Source organism: Bos indicus x Bos taurus, chromosome 4 (assembly GCF_003369695.1).
Source record: "Bos indicus x Bos taurus breed Angus x Brahman F1 hybrid chromosome 4, Bos_hybrid_MaternalHap_v2.0, whole genome shotgun sequence".
NCBI lineage: Eukaryota > Metazoa > Chordata > Mammalia > Artiodactyla > Bovidae > Bos > Bos indicus x Bos taurus.
The window spans coordinates 15,203,557-15,228,010 of NC_040079.1; the positions used below are offsets into that span (position 1 = coordinate 15,203,557).

The 24,454-nt window shown below is 45.2% G+C and overlaps 1 protein-coding gene across 2 annotated transcripts in view; it reads right to left on the bottom strand.

Moving 5' to 3' along the window:
- The window catches only part of TMEM178B (transmembrane protein 178B), a 412,460-nt gene that overhangs the window by 147,089 nt on the left and 240,917 nt on the right, over positions 1-24,454 (bottom strand). The window lies entirely within an intron of this gene.

The following is a 24,454-nucleotide window of genomic DNA, read 5'->3' on the forward strand; positions in this document are numbered from 1 at the left end:
AGTTGGATCAGACTCCCATCCCCTGACATCAATTTCCCCTCCCTTATCCAGGCCGCCCCTCTGGGCAGCCATGCCAATATGGCTCATGTGAGACTCACTGAGGCTGCACTAACCAAGCAGTTCATGTCATTGTCTGCTATTGATTCATCCGCCTTGGGAGAAACTGCAGGCTCCTCACGGGAGGCGAAGATAAAGGTGAAACAAAAGAGCCTCCAGACTGTTTGTGTTCCCACCCCTCCTAGGACCTGCCTTGGATTGAGAACAATTTTCCCAATCTTTACCAGCTGCCTGGCAGCTTGCCACAGATCAATAAGTCTTCTTCAGAGTTCCAACTTGCAAAAATATTTACATAATTTAATAGAACCCTCTCCTGGATAAGGAGCTGACACTTTTAATTACCTGGATCAAGTGCTCTCCTTCTATAGGACACGGCACGCACGTGGATGGAATGCCAACTACACGCATTTCCCAGGGCTTCTCCCCCTTGATCTGTAAAGAGGAGGGTCCCAAGATGGTGACCTCCCCATGGGGCAGCAGGAGAGAAGGCAGAGCCACAGGTGTAACTAGTGGCTTTTTCCTAATGGAAATTTCACAATGCTCTTCCCTTTTGTCCACTGCTTTCTTCTCTACTCCCATCAACAGATGTTTACATGTTCAAATACAACAGATCTTTCTCCCATTTCCAAGGAATTAGGTTGTGTATCTTCCTTAGGATTCTGCCTAGGGTAGGTGGCTCCCAGGTTTTCATCTTCAGGTCCCAAGGAGACACGACAAAGCATACAGTCTAGAGCTGACCATGGTAACAAGCATGTGGACGATAATAACTCACACGAGCAAAACGCCGTCGTCACAGGACAAGCACGACATCAATCTCTTAATGTACTTTACTTTAAAGCTGTGTAAGAATAAACCTGCATGGAGGTATGATCATGCCCATTTTTCAGATAAGAAAAGAGAGGCTCAGAGATGTCATACAACCTACTCCCGGTCACCTACCAATAAGTTGCCGTTTAGTTGCTACGTTGTATCCCACTCTTTGCAACCCCATGGACTATAGCCCGCCAGGCTCCTCTGTCCATGAGATTTTCCTGGCAAGAATGGTGGAGTGGGTTGCCATTTCCTTCTCCAGGGGATCTTCCCCACCCCAAGATCAAACCCACGTCTCCTGTATTGGCGGATTCTTTACCCCTGAGCAACCAGGGAAGCACAATGAGTTGCTGAGCCAGAACTCAAACGCCCATCAGCCTGAGCAAAATCCTGTGTTGCGTGTCAAGCCAGGACTGAGGAAGGCCCACACATTCCCAGAAAAACTCCAGAAATCTGTCCTCGATTCTGTCCTAAGACTGTGTGGAGTTAAGATGAATAAATGCCATACAGTTTTGGAGACTGGCCTCCCTGCCTCTGGGCCTCCTCCGCCTGGGCCTGGATCCTCCCCCAGCTTGCCTCTTTCCAGGTCCTGGGAGGTGCCCACCCCCACCCAGGACAGCCGCCGAGGTCTCAGTCCAGCTCTGTCCAGCCCTGGCCCAGGGTGGTCAAGAATCCCATCTGTAATGCAGGCATTTCTCTCAATGCTAATGAATTTCCTTTTGGCATCTCAGACTAAAGCCATCCCCTGGCAATTGTATTCTGCACAGCACCTAAAAATTGGTGGGTGTGAAGCAAATATGCAGCTCCTAACAACAATTTCCACACTTGCTAATGATTGTGTGGGCACATTTGGTTTCCCAGGCAGGAAAGCCAAATAAGAAATTGCTGAGAAAGAATCTGCCTGCAATGCAGGAGACCCGGGTTAGATCCCTGGGTTGGGAAGATCCCCTAGAGAAGGAAATGGCAATCCACTCCTGTATGCTTGCCTGGAGAATTCCATGGACAGAGGAACCTGGTAGGCTACAGTCCATAGGGTTGCAAAGAATCAGATACGACTGAGCAACTAACACTTTTCAGAGACGAGAAAGGGAATGATGGGCCCAAAGTAGCTGTCCTGACTGTGACCAGGGCCTGGGCTGGGGAAGCAGAGTGTAGAAAATGGACACCCCCACACCTACACGAATCATAATGGGTCTCAGGCTGGCTACGGTCCACCCATCAACATGTGATGGAGATACACAAATGTCTGTGTTCAATGGTATTTTCAAGACCACAGAATTTTAGAGCTGAGTGTTTAGTGAGATGCCACTGGAACTTGTCAAAGGTAGATTTTGCTTCTGGGCCACCCTAGGGACTCCTGACCCTCTAGGAGAGGTGGAGGGGCAGAGAAGAGTGGATACAGCAATAAAGAAGTGGGCTTCTCAGCAGCTGTTAAGTCAGGGTGATCCCAGCCTAGGCCAAGGACATCAAATCTCATTACCCTCCAGGCCCTTCAACCTCCCCCTGGAAGTCCCTCAGTAAAGTGGCTTGATTCCAGGTAGATACAAAATGGGTAGGGACACTTTTCAGCCACATGCTCTATGGTCCTCACCAAGGAGAACCCCTGAAACCTGCAAAAGCTGGGAGGAAGTAAGCAACAAAGCACCAAAGTATACCTGTTCTCAAAATGATCACTGACACACGTAGGCTGGGTAGTGTGGACTTTAATCTGCAACACACATGGCAAGATAAGGAAGCACTAGAGAAGGCTCACGTGTTTTACATATTCCAGGTGAGATGGATGGATGGATAGATGGATGCATGGAGAGATGGGCAGATAGATACGGCAGTGGAGAGCTTCCCCTGTGGGAAGGAGAGCATTGCAGGCAGGAGACAAACTCGTCTCTGCATTTCATGCTTCCATTTCTCTGGGCAAACTCAAGCATCACCCTCCTGTCCCACATGCACACACTTGGCTTCTGTAATTTGAAAGGAATGTCTAGAAGAGATGCTTGAAAACTTCATGAACAATCATAGGACAGGCACATGCATCTCTAAACTGATGATTCTGCCCTGAGAGGAGGTCAAACCAGTCCATCCTAAAGGATATCAACCCTGAATATTCACTGGAAGGACTGATGCTGAAGCTCCAATACTCTGACCACCTGATGCGAAGAGCCGACTCATTGGAAAAGACCCTGATGCTGGGAAAGATTGAGGGCAGGAGGAGAAGGGGACAACAGAGGATGAGATGGTTGGATGGAATCACTGAATCAACAGACATGAGTCTGAGCAAACTCCAGGAGATGGTGAAGGACAGGGAAGCCTAGCGTGCTACAGTCTATGGGGTAGCAAAGAGTCAGATACAGCTGAGCGACTGAATAAGAACAACCCTGAGAGAAGCGAGGGGTGGAGGAGGCAGGGAACTTGTGTAAACAGAAGGAGGAGAATCAAATTCAGGGAGGGGAAAGACTACCATTCCCACAGCTCCTGGGGGTCACGTTGATCGCTGGTGTGAGAGAAGAGATCATGCCAGTGCAATGTGTGTGTTTGTAAGTGGATGAGTCTGTGTGTAACCCATATGATGGGAACAGCAGCCCGATGAGGGTGGTAGGCCTATGAGAGATTTTCTTTTTCTTTTTGTTCATGGGTATATTCTAGTTTTTTTCAGTCCGTCTTCTCTCTGCTGTGCAGTGGTGGTTCCTGGCGTATCTCTTGGCCACGTGCCTAGATGAGCCCATTTTGCTACCACTGACGTTCTGTACACTGTACTAGCAACCTGTCATTAGAATACTTTCTAAAGACTTGTCGTCTTTGTGTGAGCTTTGGTTTCCCTGACCAGATTGGTTTTTAACTCTTTGTGAGCTAAGGTGGCATCTCCTGTTTTATTTTCTTTCCCTTCATTGGCTTCCTCATGATAGCAGGTCCCTTGATACTTGTTTAATTAATGGGGAAGAACAGACAGTGTAACTTGTATAAACGGGTGCTTGTTAAGGGTTTCTGGGCCATGGGTTCATTTCCTTCCCCTAACACAACTGCAGTAGCTATCATAGAATGTTCTGTAGAATAGTCGATGTACTAGCAGCTTGGTACAACTCGTTTTTCAGCTCCTTAGAACGAAAACACCAAGAACAAATGTCTTTACCTGAATATGTTGCAATGACAGAAAAGCTTTATCCCCGGGGACAAGGAATAAAAGGCTGCTCTGCTGACCTGATAAGGATCAGGACAAAAGGATGATGATTTGAGACAACGGTTCCACACAGGCTGTCTGCCAGCTGGTAGAATCTGCTCCCCAGTCACGGGAGGAAATTGGCAATGAGGACAGTATCCACGGCGGCCAGGACAGCCAGAGCCCCAGCTCTCCTCCTCCTGCCTTACCCGGGTGGGTGTCTGAGACTCTGCCCACACAGACACTGTTCCATGTCCCAGCCCCTGGTGGAAGGTGGAGTGACAGCTTGAGGGGTGCAGCTATTTCTTTCAGTTTACCACGGCAAGTTCCAACAGAACTCCATACAGTCTCTTGGTGGACATCTGGGTTAACTGCTGGGAGGGCAGTAACAGAAGCTGCACAGTTTTAGGACATCCAGCATCAATGCCCAAGTCTTCCCATTCTAAGACTTGGGGTTGACTCTAAGGACATGAAAGCAATAAAACCCAGGAGGGTATACTATACAAAAGCTCCCCTGGTGGCTCAGCAGTAAGAATCTTCTTAGAATGCAGGAGAAATAGGAGATGTGAGTTTGATCCCTGGGTCGGGAAGATCCCCTGGAGGAGGGCATGACAACCCACTCCAGTATTCTTGCTGGGAAAATCCCATGGACAAAGGAGCCTGGCGGGCTACAGCCAATAGGATCACAGAGTGGGACATGACTGAAGTGACTGAGCATGCATGCACACATGATATATAAACAGGATCAACCAGGGAAGAAGTACAGCTTATCAAAATGATCTGAGAGTCAAGAGACATGATTCTAACCACTAATTCCCTAGGTCACCTTGAGCAGGGTCCTGAAACTTTCTGAGCCTCATCTGTAGGAAGGAGTTAGAAACAAAGCTGATCTTAGGCCAGCTGGTCTTCCGAGACCCTCTGCAGGTCAATGAGCCTAGGATACATTTCAGGAAGACAAAATGAAAAGCATCTTGGCCTGGATCATTCAACCCTGGGGATGGTAAATGACCACGGCCAGGCTCCTTGGCCCACATCAGAGAAGATTCACAAGAACAGCTTTGACCTCTTTATATACAGAATAAAAACTGTATGCTGAGTGTTGCAATGGGACACAGGGAAGGGTGAAGACAGAGTGGTTTCTAAGCCAGAATGTGTCACAGGAGCAGGAACAGCTCTCCTCTCATGACTGGTCTAGACCTGGAGACCCTGAGCCACCAGTCCCATGCTCAGTAGCCCAGGGGTCTCATCTCCCAGGACTGAGCTCTTCCCACCCCATCATGGTGGCTTTTACGGGCTCGGAACTCCCGCAGCCCCAGCCTGCGCCAGGGGAAGAGGAGAGGTGGGAAGAACTCCATTTGTTTCTTTTCCTCTGAGCAGATGCTGTGTCTCACAGCCCCTTCTCAGATTCCTCCCATCAAAAAAGGTATCAGATACAATATACCACTTGTGTGAAGTTTGGACAGAATCCCAAACGGGCATCTCTCTCCACCACTACAGTAACAGTGCCTCCAGAAGAAAAGCAGTGACCAGAAAGAAAAATACACACCTTCTCCCTCAGTCAGCCTCCCTCCTTCCTTCCCCACTTATGGGACAGAAGTGAGTGTGCAACCCAAGGTCTTATGACACATATAAATGATGTGATTCCAAAGTTGGGATGCAAAACATGTCCAACTCTCTGCAACCCCACGGACTGTAGCCTACCAGGCTTCTCCATCCATGAGATTTTCAAGGCAAGAGTCCCAGAATGGGTTGCCAGTTCCTTCTCCAGGGGATCTTCCCAACCCAGGGATAGAACCTGGGTCTCCCGCATTGTGGGCAGACGCTTTACCCTCTGCGCCACCAGGGAAGTAGTGGGAAAGGTGAGGAGGGATAAATTAGGAGTTTAGGATCAACAGACACACACTACTATATATGAAATCAATAAACAACAAGGACCTACTGTACAACATCAGTTCAGTTCAGTTCAGTCACTCAGTCATGTCCAACTCTTTGCGACCCCATGAATCATAGCATGCCAGGCCTCCCTGTCCATCACCAACTCCCAGAGTTCACTCAGACTCACATCCATCCAGTCAGTGATGCCATCCAGCCATCTCATCCTCTGTCGTCCCCTTCTCCTCTTGCCCCCAATCCCTCCCAGCATCAGAGTCTTTTCCAATGAGTCAACTCTTCGCATGAGGTGGCCAAAGTACTGGAGTTTCAGCTTTAGTATCATTCCTTCCAAAGAATACCCAGGGCTGATCTCCTTCAGAATGGACTGGTTGGATCTCCTTGCAGTCCAAGGAACTCTCAAGAGTCTTCTCCAACACCACAGTTCAAAAGCATCAATTCTTTGGTACTGAGCCTTCTTCACAGTCCAACTCTCACATCCATACATGACCACAGGAAAAACCATAGCCTTGACTAGACGGACCTTTGTTGGCAGTAATGTCTCTGCTTTTGAATATGCTATCTAAGTTGGTTGGCAAGAATACACAGAAGAATTGTACAAAAAAGATCTTCATGACCCAGATAATCATGATGGTGTGATCACCGACCTAGAGCCAGACATCCTGGAATGTGAAGTCAAGTGGGCCTTAGAAAGCATCATTACGAACAAAGGTAGTGGAGGTTTTAGAATTCCAGTTGAGCTATTCCAAATGCTTAAAGATGATGCTGTGAAAGTGCTGCACTCAATATGCCAGCAAATTTGGAAAACTCAGCAGTGGCCACAGGACTGGAAAAGGTCAATTTTCATTCCAATCCCAAAGAAAGGCAATGCCAAAGAATGCTCAAACTACCGCACAATTGCACTCATCTCATACACTAGTAAAATAATGCTCAAAATTCTCCAAGCCAGGCTTCAGCAATATGTGAACTGTGAACTTCCTGATGTTCAAGCTGGTTTTAGAAAAGGCAAAGGAACCAGAAATCAAATTGCCAACATCCGCTGGATCATGGAAAAAGCAAAAGAGTTCCAGAAAAACATCTATTTCTGCTTTATAGACTATGCCAAAGCCTTTGACTGTGTGGATCACAATAAACTGTGGAAAATTCTGAAAGAGATGGGAATACCAGACCACCTGATCTGCCTCTTGAGAAATTTGTATGCAGGTCAAAAAGCAACAGTTAGAACTGGACATGGAACAACAGACTGGTTCCAAATAGGAAAAGGAGTACGTCAAGGCTATACATTGTCACCCTGCTTATTTAACTTATATGCAGAGTACATCATGAAAAACGCTGGACTGGAAGAAACGCTGGAATCAAGATTGCCAGGAGAAATATCAATAACCTCAGATATGCAGATGACACCACCCTTACAGCAGAAAGTGAAGAGGAACTAAAAAGCCTCTTGATGAAAGTGAAAGTGGAGAGTGAAAAAGTTGGCTTAAAGCTCAGCATTCAGAAAACTATGATCATGGCATCCGGTCCCATCACTTCATGGGAAATAGATGGGGAAACAGTGGAAACAGTGTCAGACTGTATTTTTTGGGGCTCCAAAATCACTGCAGATGGTGACTGCAGCCATGAAATTAAAAGATGCTTACTCCTTGGAAGGAAAGTTATGACCAACCTAGGTAGCATATTCAAAGCAGAGACATTACTTTGCCAACAAAGGTTCGTCTAGTCAAGGCTATGGTTTTTCCAGTGGTCATGTATGGATGTGAGAGTTGGACTGTGAAGAAGGCTGAGCGCCGAAAAATTGATGTTTTTGAACTGTGGTGTTGGAGAAGACTCTTGAGAGTCCCTTGGACTGCAAGGAGATCCAACCAGTCCTTTCTAAAGGAGATCAGCCCTGGGTGTTCTTTGGAAGGAATGATGCTAAAGCTGAAACTCCAGTACTTTGGCCACCTCATGCGAAGAGTTGACTCATTGGAAAAGACTCTGATGCTGGGAGGGATTGGGAGCAAGAGGAGAAGGGGACGACAGAGGATGAGATGGCTGGATGGCATCACTGACTGGATGGATGTGAGTCTGAGTGAACTCTGGGAGTTGGTGATGGACAGGGAGGCCTGGCGTGCTATGATTCATGGGGTCGCAAAGAGTTGGACACGACTGAGCGACTGATCTGATCTGATCTGATCTGATCTAGGTTGGTCATAACTTTCCTTCCAAGGAGTAAGCGTCTTTAATTTCATGGCTGCAGTCACCATCTGCAGTGATTTTGAAGCCCAAGAAAGTAAAGTCTGACACTGTTTCCCCGTCTATTTCCGATGAAGTGATGGGACCAGATGCCATGATCTTCGTTTTCTGAATGTTAAGCTTTAAGCCAACTTTTTCACTCTCCACTTTCACTTTCATCAAGAGGCTTTTTAGTTCCTCTTCACTGTATTCAATATCTTACAATAACCTATAATGGGAAAAAATCTGAAAAGAAAGTATATATGTACATATATATGTGTGTGTGTATGTATATATGCTGAATCACTTTGCTTTGAAACTAATACAACATTGTAAGTCAACTATACTTCAATTAAAAAAATTTAAATTAAAAAAAAAGCATTTACTTAGTGACCATACTGAATTACACACACCCTAAATGGGTGTGGTGCGGGTTTAGAAACAGCAGAGAAGATACCCCTGAAATTACTTTCTACCACTTTGCCCCAGTTATGCCATAATTTAGGATATATAAGCCTCATAAAACTCCACGATATTTACTGCAGTTTAACTTATCCCCATTTTACAGACCACATCTTACATATCCTATGCCAGTCTCATCTTCTCTATTCCTCATTTCAACTTCAAAATGCATTAAAGACTGAGTAATAAACCACCAGGATCTATGGTGGTGCTAAAATATAATTTAAGAGCATTCCCTGAAAGACACTGAGATTCTTAAAATGCCCTTCCAGTATGTGCATTAATAAAGTTAGACACTGGAGGCGGAGGAGGAGTTGGAGGTTCAGGGTATCAGATCATCACCCAAATCTGAGTCTCTGAATAAAATAAATACGGCTTTCTTTGAAAGACCAAAATATCAAAGTGTGTAGCCTAAAAAAGAAATTTCATCCTGTAGCCACATTATGCATTCATGGCAAAAGGCAGATCTTAATCTTGGGCTATACAGAGACTATCTGAAAGAGGCCAAGTTCAAAGAACAAAGTTCACAGATCTTATAGCAAGCATGTTCTAGGGTCAGTTACATTGAGAGTTGTACTGTAAAGAAAGCTGAGCGCCAAAGAGTTGATGCTTTTGAACTATGGTGTTGGAGAAGACTCTTGAGAGTCCCTTGGACTGCAAGGAGAGCCAACCAGTCCATTCTAAAAGAGATCAGCCCTGGGTGTACATTAGAGGAACTGATGCTGAAAAACTCCAATACTTTGGCCACCTGATGCAAAGAGCTGACTCATTGGAAAAGACCCTGATGCTGGGAACGATTGAGGGCAGGAGGAGAAGGGGACGACAGAGGATGAGATGGTTGGATGGCACCACCGACACAAGGGACATGGGTTTGGGTAAACTCCAGGAGTTGGTGATGGACAGGGAGGCCTGGTGTGCTGCAGTCCATGGTGTCGTATAGAGTCAGACATGACTGAGCAACTGAACTGAACTGAAATTGAACACTATCAGTATGAAAATAAGAGCACTGTAAGCTGCCACTAGACCATCCCTAGGAACATGTGTCTCCTGAGGACAATTAGGCTGGCCGTCTGCATCACCAGCACTGCTTGCCTTTGGGTCCAGGTGTCTCTGGGAATCACCTGAAATGAGCTGGAAACTGGGATCGCATCCTTTCTGATCATGGCTGGACATGATGGAGAGAGGATGCCTGGGTGTATAAATTCACATTCACTTACGTCTACCTGCCCAGGGCCAGCTTCCAGCAGGGAAAGAGAATGTGTCAAATGGTAAAGCAAACAGTTTTCTTTATCCTCCTCCCTCTCCTTTCAGCACCTCCTCCATCATCCTCAACCTGCCTTTCCAGCGCCATCCCCAAAGTTGTGCCTTCATTTAGAATCTCACAGGTGCTCGTGAGCTTCATCTAGAAATTAAAGGCTAACAGTTGGGTTAGACACCATGTCTTTCTTTTCTGCCCCCAGAAGGGATTTGAACCTGTACATTATACATTGGTAAAAACCCACGGAATACACACCACCAAGAGTAAACCCTCACCTAAACTATGGACCTCACTATTTGGACTAGAGTTGCGTTGCTCAATTCAGTAGTCCAGGGCATGTGTGACTACTTAAATTCAAATTCATCTCACACGCTACTAAAGCAATGCTCAAAATTCTCCAAGCCAGGCTTCAGCAATATGTGAACTGTGAACTTCCAGATGTTCAAGCTGGTTTTAGAAAAGGCAGAGGAACCAGAGATCAAATTGCCAACATCCAGTGGATCATCAAAAAAGCAAGAGAGTTCCAGAAGAACATCTATTTCTGCTTTATTGACTATGCCAAAGCCTTTGACTGTGTGGATCGCAATACACTGTGGAAAATTCTGAAAGAGATGGGAATATCAGACCACCTGATCTGCCTCTTGAGAAACCTGTATGCAGGTCAGGAAGTATCAGTTAGAACTGGACATGGAACAACAGACTGGTTCCAAATAGGAAAAGGAGTATGTCAAGGCTGTATATTGTCACCCTGCTTATTTAACTTATATGCAGAGCACATCATGAGAAACGCTGGACTGGAAGAAGCACAAGCTGGAATCAAGATTGCTGGGAGAAATATCAATAACCTCAGATATGCAGATGACACCACCCTTATGGCAGAAAGTGAAGAAGAACTAAAGAGCCTCTTGATGAAAGTGAAAGAGGAGAGTGAAAAAGTTGGCTTAAAGCTCAACATTCAGAAAACTAAGACCATGGCATCCTGTCCCATTACTTCATGGCAAATAGATGTGGAAACAGTGGCTGACTTTATTTTGGGGGGCTCCAAAATCACTGCAGAGGGTGATTGCAGCCATGAAATTAAAAGACACTTGCTCGTAGAGATATTACTTTGCCAACAAAGGTCCGTCTAGTGAAGGCTATGGTTTTTCAGTAGTCGTGTATGGATGTGAGAGTTGGATTACAAAGAAAGCTGAGCACTGAAGAATTGATGCTTTGAACTGTGGTGTTGGAGAAGACTCTTAAGAGTCCCTTAGACTGCAAGGAGAGCCGACCAGTCCATTCTAAAGGAGATCAGTCCTGGGTGTACATTGGAGGGACTGATGCTAAAGCTGAAACTCAAATACTTTGGCCACCTGATGCAGAGAGCTGACTCATTTGACAAGACCCTGATGCTGGGAAAGATTGAAGGTGGGAGGAGAAAGGGATGACAGAGGATGAGATGGTTGGATGGCATCACCGACACAAGGGACATGGGTTTTGGTGGACTCTTGGAGATGGTGATGGACAGGGAGGCCTGGCGTGCTGTGGTTCATGGGGTTGCAAGGAGTCGGACACGACTGAGCGACTGAACTGAAATTCAGTTCACTTCCTCAGTCACATTCGCCACATCCCAAGGGCTCAACACACCCATGTGGCTAGTGGCTACTGTACTGGACAGGACCACACCGACACAGGACACTGTTACTGCAGAAAGAACCACTAGACAAGGCTAGCCTAACGCACAGACCCACAACCTTTTTATGGAAAGGGCTATAAAGTAAGAGTTTTAGGTTTTGTGAGCCAACCAAATTACCCACTATAACTACTTAGCACTGCCTTACAGTGTGAAAACAGCCATAGACAATATGCAAATGAATGGGCACTGTTGTGTTCCAATAAAACTTTATTTATAACAATGAAATTTGGTTCCTAGAGGAACCATTCCTGATCCAGGGACATCTGACTCCCGGGAGGTCTTAAATTACTGCAGGGCATGTATCCACAGGCACCACAAGTAGTAGCTGTGGACTGACTAAATAAATAATATGTCTAGCATATACCTGGACCTTTATTTATCAGACTATCTCTATATTATCATGATGGATAAAATACAAATCCATTTAAAGCCATTACTGCTTTCAAAGGAGCATATGTCGTTGTATATTATTCTCAAGAAATGAACCATGAAGTTTATCTCTTTTATTATGTTTCTCTAATACAAGTAATACATCTTTGGTTTAGAAAAATGAGAAAACAGAATTTAAAAAATAGGAAAGGAAAAGGGGATTATCTGAGTTCCTACTCTGGAGATTTTTAGCCACTGTTAATAAACACATATATGATTGCTTTATTTACAGCTATATTCTTCGTATCTAGAACAGTGCTGAATGCATGATAGGTGCTCAATAAATACTTGTCAAATGAAAAAAAAGACTATTACAAAAATAGGAGTGTTCATAAACAGATTTTAGGAATTCTTTAACTTTACTACATTAGTAATGCTGGGTGGATGTAAGAGTTTCCGGCATGATCTATGGTTTTTTGATAGACTATCAAAGGGATCTGTGACCTAAGAAGGTAGAGAACCCCCCAGTCATTCCCAGGCGTGAACCCACAGGCCTGTACATTTCTGAACATCGATGACTGAACTCCCTAGAGAAGCAGGCATTTTCCCTAGGGCAGTCTTCTATAACTAACTGAAGCCATCCATCTGAATTCAAACCATCCCAGGTGGAAGAGCTGCTGAGTTTAAACAGAATTCACTCGAGAAAAATGGGGAAGGAGGTTTTTATGTCTTTTTCTAAGTCTGGAGACAAGGATCCAGCTACAGAGAAACATTTTCTGCAGTCTTCCCAAGAAGTTCAAGCTTTTTTCACCTTCCTGGGGCCCTGTCAGTTCAGGAGGCTCGAGCGTGATCATAGTGAGGTCAGACCATAAGCCGATCCCTGTAAGGACGAGTTAAAGACAGAGGCCCGTCTGAGGACCAGCAGCGAACACGGTTCTTTTATCTCTGGAAGACCCTCCTGGGGATGTTCTCCCAGCGGGTAGGCAGTGAAGACAAAGGCACAGCATCCCGTTAGCTACTGTCAACAATGAAGACTTAACACAGAGAGAGGGGGAAAGTTATCTTCCTCAAAACACTTTGATAATCTGGGGAAATGACTTGAGATTTATAGAAACCCATTTAGAGTTCTCTCAGGCATTCTACCTGCATCTGTTTCATAAGGAAGCAAATTGAGGTTTCTTCTCTGACTCTCCACAATATAGCACCATCAAATCAGTGCCATTAATTGCTAAGAGTAAAGGGCTTTCCGATGCCTAATGAGATCTTTAGGAAGCAGCCTCTTTAGAAGCAGTTCTATTTATAGACCATGCATTTTCCCAGCCTCCCTTTCTGATCAGAGCCTGGGGAGGAGGCAGGAATTTTTTGCTTCTCAGAAAATGATCACCTGCCCCTCCCTGCTTTTTCCCCACCTGGAATCCTAAACCAATTATGACATCCTAATCATTTCCAAGAGCAACCACTATGCTGTCACAAAGAGAGGATTATGACTTCAAACCCAGATCCAGCTAAGAGCTAATCATCTGGTTCAGAAACAAAAGGCCCTGTTTGTATGCAAATGGACACAGTTATCAAGAATCTGCAGAAATAATGACAACTGAAATCTACAATAAACAGATTTACAGCTAAAACGAGATGTGTGCTTCCAAATTTACACACCAAAAAGTGGCAGATGATTCTTTAAAGGGACATTATACCCTGACTCAAAACCACGATGACAAAAATCCCCTAAAATCTAATAGCTGCATCGATCAACAGTGTTAGAAAGCCAACCTGCACCTTAAATGAGACACTGCCGTAAAAAGAATTTGTTCAAGGCAGACGGCTTCTCACACATTAAGTCTGAAACTCAGCTCCCGACCCCCACCCCACCCACTGTCCTTGTGGACAGAGCATTTATCCTGATCATTCTCCGTTCACGGCAGGGCTGATCTTCGTTACTCAGGACACAAACCCTGAAATCATCTCCTTCTCTTGCTCTCACACTTCACATCTGAGCTGTCAGTAAATGTGCCTGGGTCAGAGTACAAAGTCCTCCCCCTCCTCCTCCCCGCCACGCTGCTAACCCAAGCTATTACCATCTGCAACCTGGACTATTGAAATACCCACAGCTCGTCTCTCTGCCTCTGATTTTGCTCTGCCTTCAGGCTGTATCATATTAAATATAAGTCATATTATATCACTTTGATCGACTCTCCAGTGGCTTCCCTTTCAGGAACCAATGGCCCCAAATAATCTGCCTCCTTCCTACCTCTCTCAAATCATCTCCCATTAAGCTCTCCCTCACTCACTCTCCTCCAAGTTCATGACCTCCAGGGAGTTTCTTGAACACGCCCATGTCCAGACCTCAGGGCCTTTGCACTTGAACTTCTGTCTGGAATGCCCTTCCTCTCATATTCCCATGACTGGCTCTCTCATGCCTCTATTTTCAAAAGCCCCTGCTCACCAAGGCCTTTCCTCACAACCCTTCTCAAAAATCTCCATTTCTGCTCCCATCACAGTATTTCCTATCTCTTGCCACATTATTTTTTTCTACTTAGCACTTATAACCCAGCATACTTCATCATGTATTTATCTTGTGCATCATCTCTGTCTCATAATAAAATGTAAGCTCCAAAAGAGCAAGGATTTTTGTCCCTTCTGTTCATGAATGAATCACTGCTCTAGTGCCTGGTACAGTACATGGCACTCCGTGAATACTTGTTGAATGTATGAACTCTGAAAATACAGTAATCAGCACTCCAAGTGTTAATTAAAAGTTATAAACAAAATGGAATTGGAAAAAATTAGAAACAACCTAAATGCCTCTGAAAATGAAATTGGTCAGATAGGAATGCAGCCATAAACCAATGCACTGTGCAGCCCTTAAAATAATGATGTAGTGTTTATTCACTAATGTGAAAGGATTCGCCCAACAGATTAAGTCAAACAGGAAGACTGCAAAACAGGAAGTACAGTATTAACACAGTGTAAAGTATTATATAAGTATCATGTGTATGCATCACTTCTATTTACTATGAAACTCCATTTGTGCATGTATTTGCACGGATAGATTGATGGTTGACAGAGAGATGAGAAAAGAGAGAGAAAGAGATCAAGCGATTATAGTAGAAAAATTTAAGGAGATTTTTTTGCTTTCTTTATTCTTTTTGCATCGGATTTTCTACACTGAGCAGCTTCTAAACAGAATTTTGTAAGGAGAGTTTTCTCTTTTAACATTTACCAAGGGTTAGCTACCTGTGAAGAGCTGACTACACTTAACACCTCATAACGGCCTTCAAACCATTTCAGTCCAATCTTCCAGAAGCAGACAACAGACTTTTCAGAATTCCAAAGGAAGTCCTAGGCCCTTCCCTGACAACAGAAGCACACGTAAGGAAATGATAAAAGATAAATAGTCAAGCTCCTGACTGTTTTGTGAGGAAAGGAGGTCCTCAGAACAAAAATCTCTTGCCTACCTGGCCACACAATCTCACCTGCAGATCTCATTCTTCAAGATCAGATAATTGAGTCTGCCGGCCGCCCCAGGCACACCCAGCACCATGCCTCTGTGCTAGTTACGGCCATGCCTGGAATGCCCTGTCCTTCTGCACTTGCTCGAGTTCCCTTCCTCCATGAAGCTTTCTGACCCTCTCAATCCCACCAACTCACGCTTCCAGGATTTCTAATTGACACCGAGGACATATTCCTCGGCCTTGTTGGTTGTCACGATGATGATTATTGTTAATAACAATATAAACAGCAATGTGTATTGTGCGCCCGTGACAGGGCAGATAGGGAAGATACAGAAGATGAACAGCACAGGCTGGTCCCAGGCCTTGGATCATTTTCAGATTTCCAGCCAGCCTGCGTGCTTCGAATTTGATTTCAACCTCGCTGTTTCCCAGCACAACTCAGAGGCTGTTTGCACAATTTAGGAACTCCACAAATAGATACTGGTGATAACGATGATGAACCCAGGCTGCCTCCAGTGAGTGGGAAATAGCTTTTGCATCTGTTTAAATCCAAGCCCCGCGGGTTCTGGGGCGAGGGCTAAATGCTGGGGCCCAAGCTTCTCCATTCCTGCCTGCACATGAGACCCATCTTGGGAGCAATTTTTTTAATGCTGACAATTAGGCCCCAGACAAGCAAATCAGAAACCCCACTGGGGCCTGGGTATCAGTCCTCTTTGAAGCTCTCCAGGTGACCCAGTGGCCAGCAGGGCTGAGAACTATGGCTCTGGCCTGAAGGCTATTCAGCTACACATTCTTCCTTTGTGTCCTACTCAGGCCTGGAGCAAAATCACAGGCAGTGGAACCACCATTGAGCGCTGAAAGCCATTTTCAAGGAATCACGGCCCACTGGGAAGGGAAGCCTGAGCAGGCCACAAGTGATGACCAGTGATTGCCCGTGCTCCCCTCTCTGGCGTGGCTTCCTCCTGAAGCCTGATCTTGGTCCTCAGGGCCTCTGACCAGTGCAGTGGAGGTGTGCATGACACCCAATAAATGTCACTTGCCACGGGGGTTAGTGAGGCTTCACTGTTCACACAGGTGGCACCTTCAACACATGAGGGCAGAGATGCTCAAGACCATGGGGCCAACCGCTTCAGGACAGGCAACATGGAAGTGTCTGACCTCCTGGACAGGATGGACAAGAACCACCAGCCCCGTACTGGAGGTGAGTCTGTAGCTGGTCTGGAGATACTCAGGGCTATAGATCTGGTCTTGGCTGCCCCGGACACTGAGCCACACACTGCCAGCTGCACAGGCTTTCAGTGGGTCCTTAGTGGCCAGAAGTTCCTTCCTCTATAGAGACAAGTCATACTCCAACAGACTTCACTTTCTCAAGAATCATGTCCATGGGATGATGTTTCACCACTGACTGTGATGAGGCTTATTCTCAACCAAGGACTCTGAGGGAATCCAGGTGAGCTAAAATGGGAAAGCAAATTGCAAGAATCCTCTTTGACTCTGGAAGCCTTCCCCTGTAAGAAAGGCTAGTGGCTAACCTCATAGACAGGGTGCTGCAGCTCAGAGATTAAGAGCAGGAGCTGGACTCAGACCTCCCAGGTCCAAATCCCTTGCTACTTATTAGCTGTGTGACCTCGAGCCAGTTACTTAACCTCTCTGTGCTGTAGTTTCTTTTTCGGCAAAATGGGATGATCCTGGGAATATCTCCATTGTAGATTTGTTTGCGGATTAAATTCAGGGTAAGAGTTGAAGTATTTAACAAATGGAATAGCAATGACATGTTGAATGAGTGAATGAATGAATGCATACATGGCCGGATGAGTGGATAAGGAAAGGATTCCAGGACTCACTCAAGATGGAGAAGGGTCTAAGGCTCCAGGTACGGGGGCTGCAGGAGACAGGAGTCCAAGGAACCAGAGTGGGATCATCTGGCCTCCGAGGACTGAGGAGACGTACCACCCTTTGAGCTCTCACAAGGCTCAGAAACTGTAAGTCATGTTTCTTCTCTTCCAGAGCTCACTCCAGCCACAGAAGTCATCTGGACTTCTCCAGCTCAAACGCACATGCCTGATAGAGGTCCCTAAACCAAACTAAGAGCCAACGTGTGATAAATGCATACGCTCTACTGAGCCGCCAATACTGCCAGTCCTCACATCACTCTTCTAAGTCAGGTTTGCTAGATCCCCAGTGGATGGGGCGGGGGCACTGAGGCACTAGGGTGCTAAGAAACTTGCCTACGATCTCACAGCTAGTGAATGGAAAAGCATAGAACACATTCCAAGTGGCCTTTTTTTTTTCTTTAATGGACCATTTTAAAAATATCTATTGAATTTGTTACATTGCTTCTGTTTTACGTTCAGGTTTTTTTGGCCTCAATACATGTGCGATCGGTTCAGTTCAGTTCAGTTCAGTCGCTCAGTCGTGTCTGACTCTTTGCAACCCCATGAATCGCAACACACCAGGCCTCCCTGTCCATCACCAACTCCCGGAGTTCACTCAGACTCACATCCATCGAGTCAGTAATGCCATCCAGCCATCTCATCCTCTTTCATCCCCTTCTCCTCCTGCCCTCAATCCCTCCCAGCATCAGAGTCTTTTCCAATGAGTCAACTCTTCGCATGAGGTGGCCAAAGTACTGGAGTTTCAGCTTTAGCATCATTCCTTCCAAAGAAATCCCGGGGTTGATCTCCTTCAGAATGGACTGCTTGGATCTCCTTGCAGTCCAAGGGACTCTCAAGAGTCTTCTCCAACACCACAGTTCAAAGGCATCAATTCTTCAGTGCTCAGCTTTCTTCACAGTCCAACTCTCACATCCATACATGACCACTGGAAAAACCACAGCCTTGGCTGTGCAATATTAGCTCCCTAACCAGGGATCAAGCCCACACCCCACTGCATTGGAAGGTGAAGTCTTAACCACAGACCACCAGGGAAGTCCCTCAAGTGGTCTTTAAATGGGCGTTAAACCCCATTGTTTTGAACCCTGATGGTCAGAAGAGACACACATGGACACAATCAGAAAGACAGTTCTCCCATCCCATTCTTTAGAAGATGGCCCCTCTATGAGACATTTCATCATCAAAAAAAAAAAAATGTGTAGTTATCCCTTTTCTTGACAAGATACTAAGCTAAAGTTCAAAGTACTTTGGGGACCAAAGGCTAACCAAATGGGCACCAATACTGCCATTGCCACGTCTTTAGAGGAAGATGAGTCTTCTGTCTGTGGGATCAAGCTACAAAAGACCAGAAGCTTCTGAGAAAAGGCTGTCAGTCTGTCAATGAGGGTCTCTTTTCCTAAAGAAAACCTTATGGGAACCACTACACTGGTGGCCAGGTGCTCAAAAGCCAATTTATTTCTAGAGTGACTCTTCCATGCTCTTGTTCTAAATACAGTAGTCCACTTGGGTCACCATCTGTCTTGATTTTATGCTATTCTTAAACCTTCTGCTTTGTATTTTATCTTCTGGAGATCAGAAAGAATCCCATTTTTAAGTCTTTGACAATTCTCTCCATTACAGTCACCAATTTTTTTTGCAATTGCTTAAAACTTGGTAAAAATTGTTCATTTTTTTTGGCACAGTATATCATATTCAAGCTTGGATCCAAGGTAAGCATTTCTGGCACATATGGTTAAAAAAAAAAAAAAAAAAGATCTCCTTAACTGAATTAAGACAGCATGGGAGATACACATTCATTTAGCCCATTTTCAAACGTTGCTTTCTAGCAGTTTAACAATATTTGACAGTATTATTCTTAGCACATGTGGTGGAGCTGGTGTGTTGCTCTCTATAAGGTAACAGATATTGCAAAAGCAAGATGAGCTGCGAATCAGATAGACTTAAAGTAGCAAAGTTCCAGATGTCTGCTACAGGCTTCTGAGGGGTAGGCTCAGGTTTGGTTGTAAAACAGTCTGGCAGCATGGAACAGGGCTGAAGAGAGGAGACACATTTTAGTCCCTAATACATTTCTATCTCCCCTTGAGTGACAAGTAGTGGTGCCCTGCTACTACTTGTAATAGTAGTGGAGTAGTGCCCCACTCCGAGTGAAAACATTTTAAGCTCAGAGAAAAGAAAGAAAGAAAGTGAAGTCACTCAGTCGTGTCCAGCTTTTTGCGACCCCATGGACTGCAGCCTACCAGGCTCCTCCGTCCATGGGATTCTCCAGGCAAGAATACTGGAGTGGGTTGCCATTTCCTTCTCCAGGGGATCTTCCCAACCCAGGGATCAAACCCAGGTCTCCCATACTGCAGGCAGACGCTTTAACCTCTGAGCCACCAGGGGGTCAGACAAAGCATTTAATCAAATAAATGAAAGCAAGAGAAAGACCTGAATGGTTTAATAAATTGACCCACTTGGGTTTTTCCCTCCACTAAATTAATTCAAGCCAACTTGGATATATGGAAACCCAGCCTTCTTAGTATTAAAATACGCAATTATTGATTTTTTCAACCCCATTCCCATCCTCAAAATGGGTTGTAAGGATGACCAGCCATCATCATACTTTGTTTAGAGACTCAGCATCCAGTACGTTTGTATGTCACTCACATAGCGGATGCCACATTGTAGGCTCAATGAATCGTCATTGTATGGATAAACGGACAGATGGATAGACAGACAGATGGACATCCTATACCACCCTAGGTTGTGATCATACTACAATTCTAACCAGGTCTGATAAAGCTTATTCAATAAGAGATGCTTTAACTAAAATTAAAAATAAATCTACATCCCTCTCAAGTACATAATTTTTAAAAGCCAAAGTCTAATAAGATAATCTTTTGAAAAAATGCTCCTGACACTGCGCGCCTGCAGATGCTGCTGCTGAGTGCAGATGCTAGCACAGCCATGCTCCGCAGCTTGTGACAACCCTACACAATCACCACAGTTGCTGTTTTGTTAGTGGCTCAAAATATACCAAGTGCAATTTAATACTTGTTGACTGAAAACAAAGAAGCATAACCTAAAAGTTGAGAATTATACTCTATTTAATGAACAAACTTGAGGACTTAAGTCCAGAAGGTACGCTCTCAGATAACTCAGAGGGAATGTTTAGAAGTGTTAAGGCAGGAGCCAGGATATAGAGGAGTTTTTGCAGAAAAATCTCCAGGTAGTTGGAACATCAAAAGATTACTATTAAAGAAAACCAGATACTTCAGATTAATGAAGTTAGCACTTTTCTAACTACGGGAAGATGCAAGAGTCTGGGCTCACTGAAATCATTCCTTTGATATGCACCTTAACTGTGTAGGCCAGTATCCTTTTTCTCCATCCTGAATCCCTGGGGGAGGGGCGGGGGGAGGGGTACCATCAGAGGGTGGCTGCAGTGGCCGATGTCTGCAGCAGCCTTTGATTGCTGATATGGAGGGCAACATTCTTTGTCCACATAGTTTATCACCAATCCTTCACTGCTGGCACCCGCGGACAACTTTTGACTGATCCCTAGACTCTGGTAAAATGCTCTTTTCTACCTCACTCTGAAACAGATCATGAAATAAAATCACTTCTGGGACTGGGTTATGACTCAGGATTTCCAATCAGTTTTGTGCCAAAAGTCTGATTAAAACACATCATCCAAAAACCACACTAGAGACTCTCAATCTTGGCATCTGACCATTCCTGGGCAGACATCCCGGGAATTTCTGCTCCAGGACTAAAGGTCATCTTGGCATTAAAAGTTCCCCCATGTCTCACAGGTGCCAGCAGTTTGTCTCCAGTTCCAGGGCTCTTGCCACCTGCTCTTAGTTATTCACACTAATTACAAACACAGCCTTAACCTGCCCTTCTTGCCTCCTCGTCAGCTGGAAAAGGTCTGCCTTTCTCCCTGACATACCTGCAGCCAGGTGGGCAGAGTGGAAAAGGTAGGGTTACACCCACCCAGGGCTTCTCTCTACAATAGCAGGACAGCCTGTCATCTCTCATCTCCCATTCAGAAGGCAGCAACCTCCTACCACTCCTGAAGAGGAAAGAAAAGTCCCCTCCCTGTAGGCAGCTCCAGTAATAGCTGGGCTACTAGACGCTACTTTTAAATACAATGGCACTTTCCAAAGCAGCCACATCAGCAAGCTAAAACTTCCTCTGTGTGCTTTGCCCACCGATTGCTTTAAAAAGAACTTCCGAAGACCAACTTCCACCAGGACATTTCAGATAATCCTGAGGTGGGGGGGGGGGGGTCTCCAGCACCAGGACAAAGGAGGAAGAGTGGCGAATGCCCACCCATAGCTCCCCATTCCTGTTCCTGGGAGGTTTGGACATGCATGTATCCACGCACCTTGAGAAGACTGTCACCCAGAACTGGAGGAAACTTTAGAAGATGTCACTTCCAAAAATAAAGTGAAATTGATCGTATCAGCCAGTTTCATAAACACACCAACTTCAGAAATGAGTTTTAAGACCCAAAAGAAATGGTCATCCAGAGAGAGTTAGGAAAAAAGAGCTGATGAATGAGACTGATGCTTTTTACACAGTACTGGCCCAAGGATACAGCCCTGTCTATGAACTTCAAACGTGTAGGATTAGCACCTTTGTCTTCAGCACATGGCAGCAAGCACTAAGTAGGTGCTCAATAAATACTTGCAAATAGCAAGTGTGAATATTCAGGATATGGGGGAGGAAAGTGTATAAGCACAGACACACACACAGAGCTATCCAGAAGAAATTCTTCAGGTCTTCCCAGAGTTCAAGACTCCTCCAAAACCACCCTTCTGATTCTCTCACAATCATCAGTCAACTTTCTGATTTAGAATTAGGTGGCCTAAATGTCTTCCTACCTTCCAAGTCACCCTAGAAAAAGGATTAAATACCTCAGTCCCTAAAATGCTTAATTGAATGTTGACTTTATAACCAGTGTTTTAAAGTCTGGTTAACACCAATTTCTTCCTCAGAGAATGCAGTGAGCCGTTACATCAAATTTCTGGATTTGCCAAGCTGAGGCCCAGGCTCAGCCTCACTTGCTAGTCAGCCAGTCTCTTTATGTTAATATCCTTCAGTACAAAAGGCATCAAGGCCAAGTGGTGCCTGAATTAGGTTTGGCAGCCTCTGCAGTGTTGCTATTTCTTCCTCTCTCTGGAGTTCAACCATGTGACCACGGGCAAGATTCCACCCTGAGCATCACTTGCACAGCCTCATCAGGGACGATGAGCCAACAACCTGTCGTGAAAAACATGGAGTATGTCTCAGCTGTCAATCAGACATAATCAAGCTCACAAACAAGAAACAGGACACTTTTTTCAATGAGTAAAATTTTGTTTTTACATACTGATGGCAAGGTGGGAGGGATGAACGGGTCAATAAATAATCTTGTAGAGGAAAAAAACTTATTTTTAAAATAGATTACTGTGATTGAAATAAAGTAAAAGTCCCAGATGACCTTAAATCTCATTCTGCTCTCAAGTGCCAAGTAACTCCTACCAGCCAAGCTCTGTATCAGTTAATAAGGGAAACACAAGGAAAAAATTGTATAGCTCAGGCCTTCAGGAAGCTTATAATTATGTTTGTGTCATAAAACAGGTACACAAAAAGAAACGCATTAATCCACAAATAATAAATACATATCAGTAAAAGAAAACAATGTCAAAGATCAATAAGTGATTAAATGTAAATGCTGGATATCATGGGCTTCCTAGGTGGCTCAGTGGGTAAAGAATCTGCCTGCCAATGCAGGAGACATAAGTGATGCAGGTTTGATCCCTGGGTTGGGAAGATGCCCTGGAGGAGGGCATGGCAACCCACTCCAGTATTCTTGCCTGGAGAATCCCATGGACAGAGGAGCTTGGCAGTGTACAGGATTGCAAAGAGTTCAACATGACTGAAGTGACTGAGAACGCACGCTGGATATCATTATTGAGATGTTGGACGGTCAAGATCCTTAAAAAAGCTCAAATATTTATAGGAAGTTTCATGAGAAAAGCAGATCCTAAACTAGACCTTGAAGAAGGGGTAAGATCTGCAAATGGGAGTGTGAAAAGGCCTCCTGGGTAAGGAAGCCAGTACCAGCATGGGTGTGCAGTGGGCTGCCCTTGGCATGTTCTGGGTACACCTTTGGAAGTGTGGATTCAGATTGGCTGGAGCCAGGAGTTCCTCAGTGACAACCTATGCATTACAGACTCTAGGTTGTTCATAAGATAAATTGTTTGCCAAGAGAATGAGGAAACAGTGGCTGACTTTATTTTAGGGGGCTCCAAAATCACTACAGATGGTGATTGCAGCCATGAAATTAAAAGACGCTTACTCCTTGGAAGGAAAGTGACGACCAACCTAGACAGCATATTAAAAAGCAGAGACGTCACTTTGTCAACAAAGGTCCATCTAGTCAAGGCTACGGTTTTTCCAGTGGTCATGTATGGATGTGAGAGTTGGACTGTAAATAAAACTGAGCACCGAAGAATTGATGCTTTTGAACTGTGGTGTTGGAGAAGACTCTTGAGAGTCCCTTGGACTGCAAGGTGATCCAACCAGTCCATCCTAAAGGAGATCAGTCCTAGGTGTTCATTGGAAGGGCTGATGTTGAAGTTGAAACTCCAATAATTTGGCCACCTGATGCAAAGGGCTGACTCATTTCAAAAGACCCTGATGCTGGGAAAGATTGAGGGCAGGAGGAGAAGGGGACGACAGCAGATGAGATGGTTGGATGGCATCACCGACTCAATGGACATGGGTTTGAGTGGACTCCAGGAGTTGGTGATGGACAGGGAGGCCTGGTGTGCTGCAGTTCATGGGGTCACAAAGAGTCGGACATGACTGAGTGACTGAACTGAACTGAGAGGATGGGGTGCAGGAAAGCAGTGTTTCCAGGAGATTCATCAGGTAGAGGTGTACAGAAGCAACTGACAGTGATCAGGGTGGCAAGGAGATCAGCACCCAAGAAACAGCAACATTTCAGGTGTAACTGGACCGGAAGGGACTGATTGGAGGGACATTCCAAAAAAAAAAATCGGACCTTGGCAACTGACTGCATGCGTGCCTGTGTGTGTGCTAAGTCATTTCAGTCCTATCTGACTCTTTGAAACCCTATGGACTGTAGCCCGCCAGGCTCCTCTGTCCAGACAAGATACTGGAGTGAGTAGCCATGCCCTCCTCCAGGGGATCTTCCTGACCCAGGGATCAAACCATGTCTCTTACATCTCC